Raw genomic sequence first — 9,896 nt, 5'->3', positions numbered from 1 at the left:
AGCTGTCTTTGGCTCCTGGCACCCCCCCCTGCCCCCCATCTCCCACCAACCTTTCTGCCCACGGGTCTCGTTCCCACGCTCTCCCCGCTCTCTTTTTAGGCTGCGCAGGATCCGAGCCCTCCTGGCTAGGAGGTCCAACCGAGTAGCCCCCCGGACGCCCCAGGGGAGCCTGCAGCCTCCAAGCCAGTTGCCCCCCACCCCGGAGGTGGTGGTGCCTGTGCGGCCGCAGCAACCAGGTGGGCCCTGCTCCTTCGCGGCCAGCAGTTGTGGGGAGCAGCCAGCCAGAGCCAGTTGAGTCCCCTGCGGAGGATGCTGGAGGTGAGGCCCCAGTTGGCAGTGAAGAGGAGGCAAGGGGGTGGCCTGGCTGGCAAGGGGCCCCACTCACTCTCCTGCCTTCCCCACCTCTTCCTGCAGCTTCAGCACCCGGCGGCCTCCTCAAGGCCAGGCTCTGCCTGGTGAATGAGGCCAGACCTGAAAGTGAGGAAGAAGGGAAAATATGGAAAGACCCCTCCAGGAACTCCTCCCAGGGAAGTCCAGAGCCGTGTCGGGGGGGGGGGGGGTACCAAGGGATGGCGGGACGGCTCTCATGAAAGGGAGCCTGACATCAAAGGGGAATCCTGCCCTACTTCACAGCCCCATGTTTGCCCCTTCCAGGACCGGAGGGAGCGGGTCACGTTCCTGAAGACCCTGATAGAGGCCTGCAGGGAACCCTCCGGAGAGGGGAGCAACGCCTTCCCTTCTCAAAGGACTTGGCAGCCCAGGCCGTGCTGGTGAGTGGTTCGAAGTTCGGGGGTGGAGGCCTGGATGGGGGTGAGCAGGGTGGAGGCAGCCCTTGGAAGAGGGTGAAAAACAGCCGGGAGAGGGCGGGGGGTGGAGCTGGGGCAGGACTAGGGGAGCCCCCCAGATGTTCTGCATTGACTCTCGCCTCCCTCTCTCTGTTCCCTCCCAGGAGGAGATGGGGCATACCTGGGAGGACCCCCTGCCCCCCTACCTCTTCTCCCTCTGCACGGAGGCTCTCGCCTTGCTGAGGTATGTGGGGGATGGGAGGGGGCTAGAGGGTGAGAAGTGGGGTGGTCAGTGGGGGGGACCCCGGAGGATGTCTGGGAGAAGAGTCCGATGGAGGGAAGAGGCAGCCGGGAACCCGGGGGAGGGGGACATGGAAAGGGACCAGCCCCTTGGTCCTCCACCCCCTCGACCCCAGAAGACGTCCTTGAGGAAATGCCCTCCCACTGGTTTTGGAGAAGCTGGTCTCCCTCCTCAGGGCAGACGGCTTGAGTGCCACAGGATCCGGCCCCCTTCTCCTGCCCTGCGTGCTGGGGAAGCCTCGGATCAGGGCACTGAGGGAGGGGGTGGAAGATTCCCCCTCAGCCCTTTCCTGGACCACCTTCTCCCCCCACCCCTAGGGATTTCTCATCGTCCCCCTTTCCTTGGCAGTCGGATGAAGCCCTGCTTCTTCCAGAGCAGGGAGCAGAAAATCCTCACCGACTGCCTCTTCTGGATGAGTGTGATGCCGGATCTGGGGCCGCAGTAAGACCAGGAGGTGAGGATGGACAGAGACCCCACCCCACCCTGCCCCACTGCTGCCCTCCTAGGCAAGGATGCTGGCTGGGGGGTCTGTATTGCCCCCACTCCGATGGAGACAGGCGCCTGGATCCCCCAAGATGGGCAAAGCGCAGACGGGGCTCTTCGGAGGCCCAGTGGAGCCTTTTCCCTCCCTGAGGGGGGCTGCGACCCCCTCTAGCCTCCAGCGGCCACACTCGGGGCCCCTTTCTCCCCCTCAGGGCCCATTTCTGCTACCCGAGGAGGCCCTGCAGGGCCTGCTCCGAGCCCTCCTGGCCCAGAGGCCCAGCCTGGAGCACCTCATCCATATCACTGAGGTAAGTGGGTGGCATCTCCCAGCCACGGAGGGACCATCCCCTGCTCCAGTTGGGGTCAGCAGGCTCCCCTGCCCTTCCGGGTTGTGGGTAGGGGTAGGGAGGATATGCCATGGGCCCCCACCCTGAGGAGACCATCTCCCCCCCCTCCCGGCTCACCTGACTTGGAGGGAGGGGGCATAGGTGACTCATTGGCAATCTGGGAAGCTTCATTGATGAGGCCGCCATAGAAATGTTGGAGAGAACCACCTTGGAGGTCCTTCTCAGTCTTGGGGCCCTGTTCTCAGCAGCCTGGCAAGGGGGCTGCTGGCGTGAGGATTACAACCAGGGCTGTGGCATTCTCAGGGACTGTTTCATCCTACAGGCCATTAATAGTGAGGTGGAGACCAAGGATGAGCAGGAGGAGGTGGTGGCAGAGAGGGCTGGCCGTTTACTGCTCGACCTGGTGATCGGGCCGCCCTTTCACTTTGAGGTAGGTATCCCCCATGCTGGCCTGGCTTGATTCCGGCAGCCTCCGGTCCCCTCCTCCTGGTTTGGGGTCCCCAGAAGAGCTCAGACAGGCTTTCTTTTCTCTCTCTCTCTCTCTCTCCAGGCAGAGAAGATCAAGCCCCTGCTGCCCTTTGCAGTTCTCCAGGTGTAGAGGTTGGCAGCCCAGGACAAAGAGGAAGGCTGCTCTTCATCTAGTGAAGGTAGCATCCATCCCCAAGGAAATGGGGCAGGCAGAGCTCCCTCCCTGTTCTGGGCCTGGGTTGGTCTTCCTCTGGGCCCACCGTGGGTCTCCGAGGACCCCATGTCCTCTGCCACCCTTGCCTCCAAGTGCCCTCCCCAGAGAAAGTGCCTTCGCTTCCCAATCTAGCCCCAGGGTGAACATGGCGCTCCCTGAGGAAGGCCCTGTGGCCAAACTGCAGCTGAGGAAGCTGTTTCTTTTTTTCCCTTTGGGTTTTCCACCCTTTACCTGCCTCCATTTCTCGGGGATGGGGAAGGTCCTCTGCCCCTTTCTCAAACCATGCTGTGCTCTCATGAAAGTTCATGTCTTCTCTTCCAAACAGAGGACCTCCTCCAGGGAGCCAAATTCTGGGATGATTGAGGGCAATCTTCTCGTGGACTTTGGACACCCTTGTGGCCAAATTCAGGTGAGGAAGCTGTTTCTCTTGCTCCCTTTGGAAACTCCAGCCCAGAATCCGCCTTCTTTTCTCAGGGACGGGGAGAGTCCTCTGCCCTTTTCCCAAGCCCTGCTCTCATTGCAGATGCTCCAGGGCCTCCATATGGAAGAGAGAGATGGAGGAGCCGGAGGAGAAGGCCATCCAGACGCCACTGCCTGCCTTGATCATGTGCGTGATGCTGGCTGCTTCTTCTGGGTGGGCCTCGAATATTTTCTCTGCCTTCAGATTGCTAGCCTCGAATACGTTTGTTCCTCTGACAGACATCGCACCAGGGAGAACTGTTTCTGACTCTAGCCCTAAATTAGGCTCTGTAACTGAGAAAATGGAAGCATCAAATAATAATGCTGAGATTGGGATATCCTTGCCCACAGCGAACAGTTCTTTGATTGCTACTCAAGCACAAGCTGTAGGCTCTCTAGAGGTGCCCATCTTGAGGGACTCTCCAGATCCTTCTGGATGTGATACTGGTTCAAATGAGTATCAACAAACGATCAGTCAGGTTTCTAATCAATAGGATATCATTAAATGGATTTGAGAGGATCAAGGGGGGAACGCACCAAATGATCCTACAGATCTAATTTACAAACAATCACAGTTGCTGCAGGGGGAAGATATTTTCCACTTAAAACTGCTGGTGTCCAAAGAAAAGCAGAGAAATGATAGAAACCAGAGCTAAAAAAAGATGCCGTATGCAATTTACCCAAGCAAAATAAAAGAGGCAGTGAAAATCCAAGGAGGGTTACATCCTTCAATAGTGATGCTAGAGGAGGAATTGACACTATTCAGGATGCTCTGAAGCAAGACCCCGAGTCAGTTTCTTGGAATGGGTCTAAAGTCTCACTGGCCATAGGTGGAGAGAAGTTTCAAAAACGGGTTCATCTGGATCCCATCTATGAGCATCGCAAAGGGATCCTTGACCCAGATTTATGAAACAGGCAACATGACTACTGCTTGAAAAGGATTGTGATGCCCCTGATTTTAGGCTGATTGAGAGTGAAGAAGCACTACAGAGTTATGAAGCCAAACAGGTTAAATCAGAAGGTCACCCTGTGGTTGAAATTGGTGACCAAAATTTGTGTTGTCCTGGTTCATCTATGTTAACTTCATCACCACTGTAAAGACAGTCTTTGTGGTCTCAACCTTTGTTTGAGGCAATGGAGGTGCCACAGAGTGATTCTGTTGGAATGAATGGACTCCCTCTGTCAATTACAAGTTCAGAAGAACGAGCACCCAATAGAGAAAGAACTGCAATTCATCATTTGGAAGTAACTAAGTGACACTTAATATCTGTGAGGCCTTTCTCTTTGATAACATGGAATGTGGCTGGTTGGAGGTCTAAGATTAAGGATGTCTCCTTGATGGAATTGATTTCAGATTTTGATTTTGTGATGCTGCAGGAAATGTGGTTTGATGAAGAGCTTAGTTTAGATGTTTAAAAACTAAGAGGTTAGTTTCTAGTTTAGAAAATGTTTATTTTCCACCAGGGCAGACCCACGCACAAATTAATGAGATATGGGGAGAATTTGAGGGTTGGGGATTTTAATGGGCACATGGGTTTAAATGATATAGCATTTTATCAAAAGTTCAAAAAAAGCCCACCTGATGTAGGCGAAGCCCTACCTCCTCTTGTTTCCCAACAAGTCAAAGACCGGGTTGGAAACTCTGCTGGTTTATGTCCTCCAAAAACAAGGGCCCAATTAGATGTATATTTATTAAATGGTGCAGTACAGGAGGATTGGCCGGTGGAATTCACTTTTGGGGCTGCAGCTAAAATGTCTACTATCAATGGTTATCATTTCAAGGAATCTCATTGATTATTTGCGGGAATTCAAGGTCACCAGCCGCCCAGACAGTGATCATCTTCCTGGTGTATTAGAGATTAATACCTTTTGGGGACAACCTTTTAAAAATAGAGATGAAGATATAATTTTATTGCAGCTGAAGTTCAACCCTTACGAGTTAGCTGGTCTGAGCCAGTTAGGGATTGAATTGCAGTTGATCTTAAGTCTGATCATTTGAGGTAGGCTAGATCTGCAGTTCTGGAGAAGGGTACAAATGGAGATATCCTTGACCTTTATGAAAATTTAGTTGCGTGTCTTAAACCTGCCGTAATTGCATCAACAGCACAAGGTCCTATTAGATCAAATAGATATCCGAGCTATCTGAAGTCCTGGTTTGAGCAGGAATGCAAAGAGGCAAAAATAACACTTATACAGAGCTATCAAGCCTCTTGAGACGGTTCAAATGCCCTCCCTGCTCAGTCTCTTAAAAGGGAATCGAAGATACTGCTTAAAATGAAAGAGGGAAACTGATTAAGCCACTTGACACCTTGTGAAATGTCAGCCTTTATATTGTGCATCCCATCCCGCACATCCTTTTTCTCCTAAAGCCATTTCTGTGTCCTGTTTACTGCGGTTGAGACCGGAGATTGTATTACCAAGTTGGATGTGGGCTTTTTACCTGAGTGGCCTGCAGTGTCGATTTCTGAAATGACAACTTGAATGCATCAGTTTGCATTTGATAAAGCCCCAGGAATTGATCTGATTACAACTGAACTGATTTTAGGAATCCCTGATCGGTTGGTCGCTGGATTTGCCTCCCTTTTCTCGGCCATAGATGCTCCTGCATCTGTCCCAACAGATTGGGGCATCGTGCTAATTATTCCACTCTATAAGAAGGGCAAACGAGATTTAGCTGTAAATTATTGCCCTATCCATTTACTTAGTGCGGTTAGTAAAATATATGCTAAACACTTTCATGAGAAATTATTGGATTGCTTAGAAGAAGAAAATATACTATCAAACGAGCAGGCTGGTTGTAGGTCTGGTCATTCTGCGGTGAATAAAGCCCTGATACTCCAACACTTGACTGGAAATAAATAAATAATCTATATATCCATATATAAAAAGCCAAAGCTTTTTATGTGGCTTTGGTTTATTTTAGGAACACTTTTGACTCAATTTCTAGGAGGAAGTTTCTAGGGGCAAAACCTGTTGCGTTCCACAATTGACTGTCACCTACTCTTACTGATATACAAGATGTATGAGGATACTAATTTGAAGGTCTGATGCAGTAGGCAAGATCATCTTACAGAAGAAATTCCAGTCCAAAGAGGAGTAAGGCAGGGCTGTATTTTGCCCAACTCTTTTTAATTTGTTTATTAATTCCCTTGTTACTTAAGTTAACCATTCCAATCATCATTCACTTAAGTTAGCCATCAGATATTTGTCAGTATGACTTGATGCATATGATGTTGCACTTCTTTCTCAAACACCAATTGGACTCTGACATCCTTTAAATGCCCTTTATCATTTTATTTATTTATTTATTCATTCATTCAATTTCTATACCGCCCTTCCAAAAATGGCTCAGGGTGGATCCTTATTGCAAGGATCATGATTTAGAAATTATGACAAGGTAATGGTGTTCTCCAAAAGGAACAAGAAGAAATGGGAAGATAATCATACAAGTTGTTTGCTTTAAATCTCTCAGCATAGTTTTTGAAGCACCGGGCAGCAGAAATGCGCATTCAAATTATGCACTGCTAATGCACAGAGATCTTACAAGGGCTATTTTCTTTCTTTTGTTCCAGAGGTGCCCAATTTATACCTGCCACAAGTTATTTTTAGCTAAATCTGCCACAAACTTACTCTACGGAGTTCAGATACGACTGCCAATTTTTTTTGATAAATTAGAAGCCCTTCAATCAAAAGTTTTAAGAAGTCTTTCTCAGGCACCACAGTGCATGCATGCCCCATGTGGCATTTCGTCTGGAGGCAGGGATCTCCAAATTCGAGACACACGTTGATGGCTAAAGAGTCTTTGGCCTATGGTTAAAATTGAATTTCCATCCTTCAGGTCAGGCAGCACGGGTACTCACAGATGGGTTTCAAGCTTATTGCAAACAAGCTGTGGAAAAGAAGCTGTTGTACCATGGCCTATCCCCAGGTGATTTAAAATCGATGGAATTTTCAAAAGCCAGGATGGTAGTTTAGCAGCGTGTACTAGATATGGAGAAGCAGATAGAGCTTAGCCACATGCCCAGAGGAGTTCTCTTGGGAAACTATGTTGTCCTTAATAAACCAGCTAGATATCTTGGTATAATAACTATTCCCAAGTATCGCAAAGCTCTAAAACTAGCTCATCTCAATTCACTTCAAACAGCAGTCCTCAAAGGGAGGTACAGTAAAGGACCTTATGCTTTGCCCCGGTAATAGTGGGAGTATAGAAACAACAACACACGTACTACTATACTGTAATGTTTATAGGGATATTGGTGATTGCTATTTATTACCCTTCATAAAAGAATTTCCAGGGCATTCAGATAATTTTTATCTGAAGTTGCTTTTAGCTGACACATCTGATGAAACTTCTTTAAATGTTGTCAAGTTTTGTTCAACAGCCGGGAAAGTTCATCAGAAGCTGGTAGCTTCATCAGTTTAAATGTTTACTTTGAGTGGTGGTATTATTAGTTAAATCTCCAACTGTATTATGGATGTAATAGTGATTTTCCCCATTTTGTTTCTCTGTTTTGGGATTTTGTTTTATGTTTTACATTCTGCTTTTCTGATCAGTTATCAAAATGAACACTTCATTCATTCATACTCTTATTGTATAATATTTATCTGCTGGAGACTGAATTGGAAATAAAAAATGGTTTTGTTTGAGCTTGGTCCTCTGTTGTTTTTAAAATGTATACTTTAGTAGGAGGTGAAGCCCATCACTGACTGGGCAAAGTCATTTTGCCTAGTTTACACTTGTAGGAAAGCTCAATAAATTAAATATGTCATTGAATTATTAGTCTGGAAAATAATTGCCATACACAGTAAATTTGAATCTGAGAAAGATCTTCTCTTGGGCATAATGTGTTTGAATTATTGATCTGGTTGCTAAAAATGTGTTCAGAACAGTTAAAATGTGACCCTTATAGTCAGAACTCCAGCTAAAAATACAAAACAGATTTAAACCTCCCACCCAGGATATTCCAGCGCAAAATTTAGTACATTCAGCTAATTGAAGTGGCTGGATTGTGTATGAAATTTCTTTATATCTGTAGGGAATTGGGAAATAGACCTTTGTGCAAAAAACACTCAAACACTTCAAGGTAAGATATGAAAGCATATAAGTACAGACTTTTGCAAGGCAATATATACATCTCCCCCACTTCCCTCTCAGTGAAATGAAAGACTCACGAAGCGTAATTCTCTCATTCAGGGCTGGGCCGATCTTGGCCCTCTGGCTGTTCTTGAACGACACCTTCATAATCCCAGCCACAATTGATTGTTGAGGGGGTTGTAGCTCAAATGCAGCTAATGATGTGCAACTCCCCTCTGGGTAGGTTTAGCAAAAGTGCCCAGCCAAGCCCTGGGTGTCCCCCAGAGGAGAGACGGCTTTGCAGGGATGGGCTTTTCCCCTGCTGCATCCCAGGGAAAGTTCACTCCAGAGGAGGATCCGGCTGCCTCGTAGAACCTGGAGCTCTTCCAGACAGCAGGCCTGACTGTGCCTTCGGGGCATCATGGCTCCTCAGACGCAAAAAGTGGATTTTGAAGCCCAGATAGAAACCGGTCTCGGTTCCAATACAGAGTGTGGAGCCTGAATCATGTGCAAAGTGCTCTTTGAAATATTGCCCTGACTTGGAGGTCAATCTGGCCTCTACGTGAACGCACATGAACACACACCCTCTCAAAGTCAAGTCACTGTCAGGGCCAGATTAAGCTAGTGCGGGGCCTATAGCCTATGTTATAAGGGGGCCCTACATTTCAAAAAATGCACATAAATATTAAAACATAAATTATTTACTTGCATAAAGCAATTCAGTTTTTTCATTTCCTGTATTTTGGAGTATGGGAGTCCAAACCACAAACTCACACTTACTCCTACAACAGTGAACATTTATATTCCGTTTTTCAACCAAAATTCTCAAGAGGTTTACATAGAAAAATAAAGAGTGGAGAGATGATTCTCTGTCTCCAAAGGGCTCACACTCTAAAATGAAAAATGTGGTAGGCACCAGCAACAGCCACTGGACAAATGCTGTGCTGCGCCTTCTCTTAAAAGGCACTTTTAGCAGAAAAGGGATATTTTATCTAACATGGACCAAATAAAACAGGTTTTAACTTTAATTCCCAGTTGGAAGCCGGGCGTGCGGGGCCCTCAAAAACGCAGGCCTGTAGCAAATGCTACAGTGAGTCTAAGGATTTCATTTCGCTGCAAGGGAAGCATGGAAAAAGCACCAGTTATGTAACCTGGATATAAATGACCAATAGAAACTCGGATAGCGAAGGAAGCAGATTTATTTCTCAGCGCTGAGAACGGCCCTGGCGCCTCACGGCTAAAAATCCAGGAACCCCCAAACTTTGTTAACAATCAGTTTTATAACATAGCATTTTGGATACAACACATAACTCCGCCTTTATGCACCAAACCTTGGCCTATCAGCACCACTCAATGTAACGTTTACAACTCCATACCTTATTTGGTTATTTTTTTGGTACATGCTGCATAGCCTAACATAAAATGACTGTGCTTACAACATAAAATGGCTGCATAAGCTTACATTCCCCCCCTCAAGAACCTCTTCTTAAGGTTCTTCCAAATCCTGAACAATACGCATATACATTATTTTTGCATGCGAGGCGGTCATAACGTTTACCATTTTCCGTAATTGTGTTTGTAAGCATTGCCATAGTAAAGGCAGAAGACAACATATCACTAATAGAAACAAAATTGGACCTACTAGTCCCATAAGCATCCCCTTTAACCATCTCATATTAGGAAGCCAGCTCTCAAACCATCCAGGGGGAGAATACGTTTGTCGTATGGCATCTGTGACTTTTTGTATCTTTTCTCTTGATTCTTC

The 9,896-nt window shown here is 47.5% G+C and overlaps 1 long non-coding RNA gene across 1 annotated transcript; it reads left to right on the top strand.

Annotated features, from left to right (window-relative positions):
- On the top strand, nucleotides 1-7,704 carry LOC128337671 (uncharacterized). Its single transcript, XR_008312394.1, has 9 exons — nucleotides 1-318; nucleotides 415-770; nucleotides 950-1,029; nucleotides 1,435-1,540; nucleotides 1,782-1,877; nucleotides 2,239-2,346; nucleotides 2,467-2,563; nucleotides 2,924-3,007; nucleotides 3,122-7,704. It is a non-coding gene; the product is annotated as an uncharacterized LOC128337671 (long non-coding RNA).
- Nucleotides 7,705-9,896: the final 2,192 nt, after the last annotated feature.

Source organism: Hemicordylus capensis, chromosome 14 (genome assembly GCF_027244095.1).
Source record: "Hemicordylus capensis ecotype Gifberg chromosome 14, rHemCap1.1.pri, whole genome shotgun sequence".
NCBI classification, from domain to species: domain Eukaryota; kingdom Metazoa; phylum Chordata; class Lepidosauria; order Squamata; family Cordylidae; genus Hemicordylus; species Hemicordylus capensis.
Note: the sequence above shows the minus strand (reverse complement) of the source record. Positions and strands in the feature narration are given on the sequence as shown.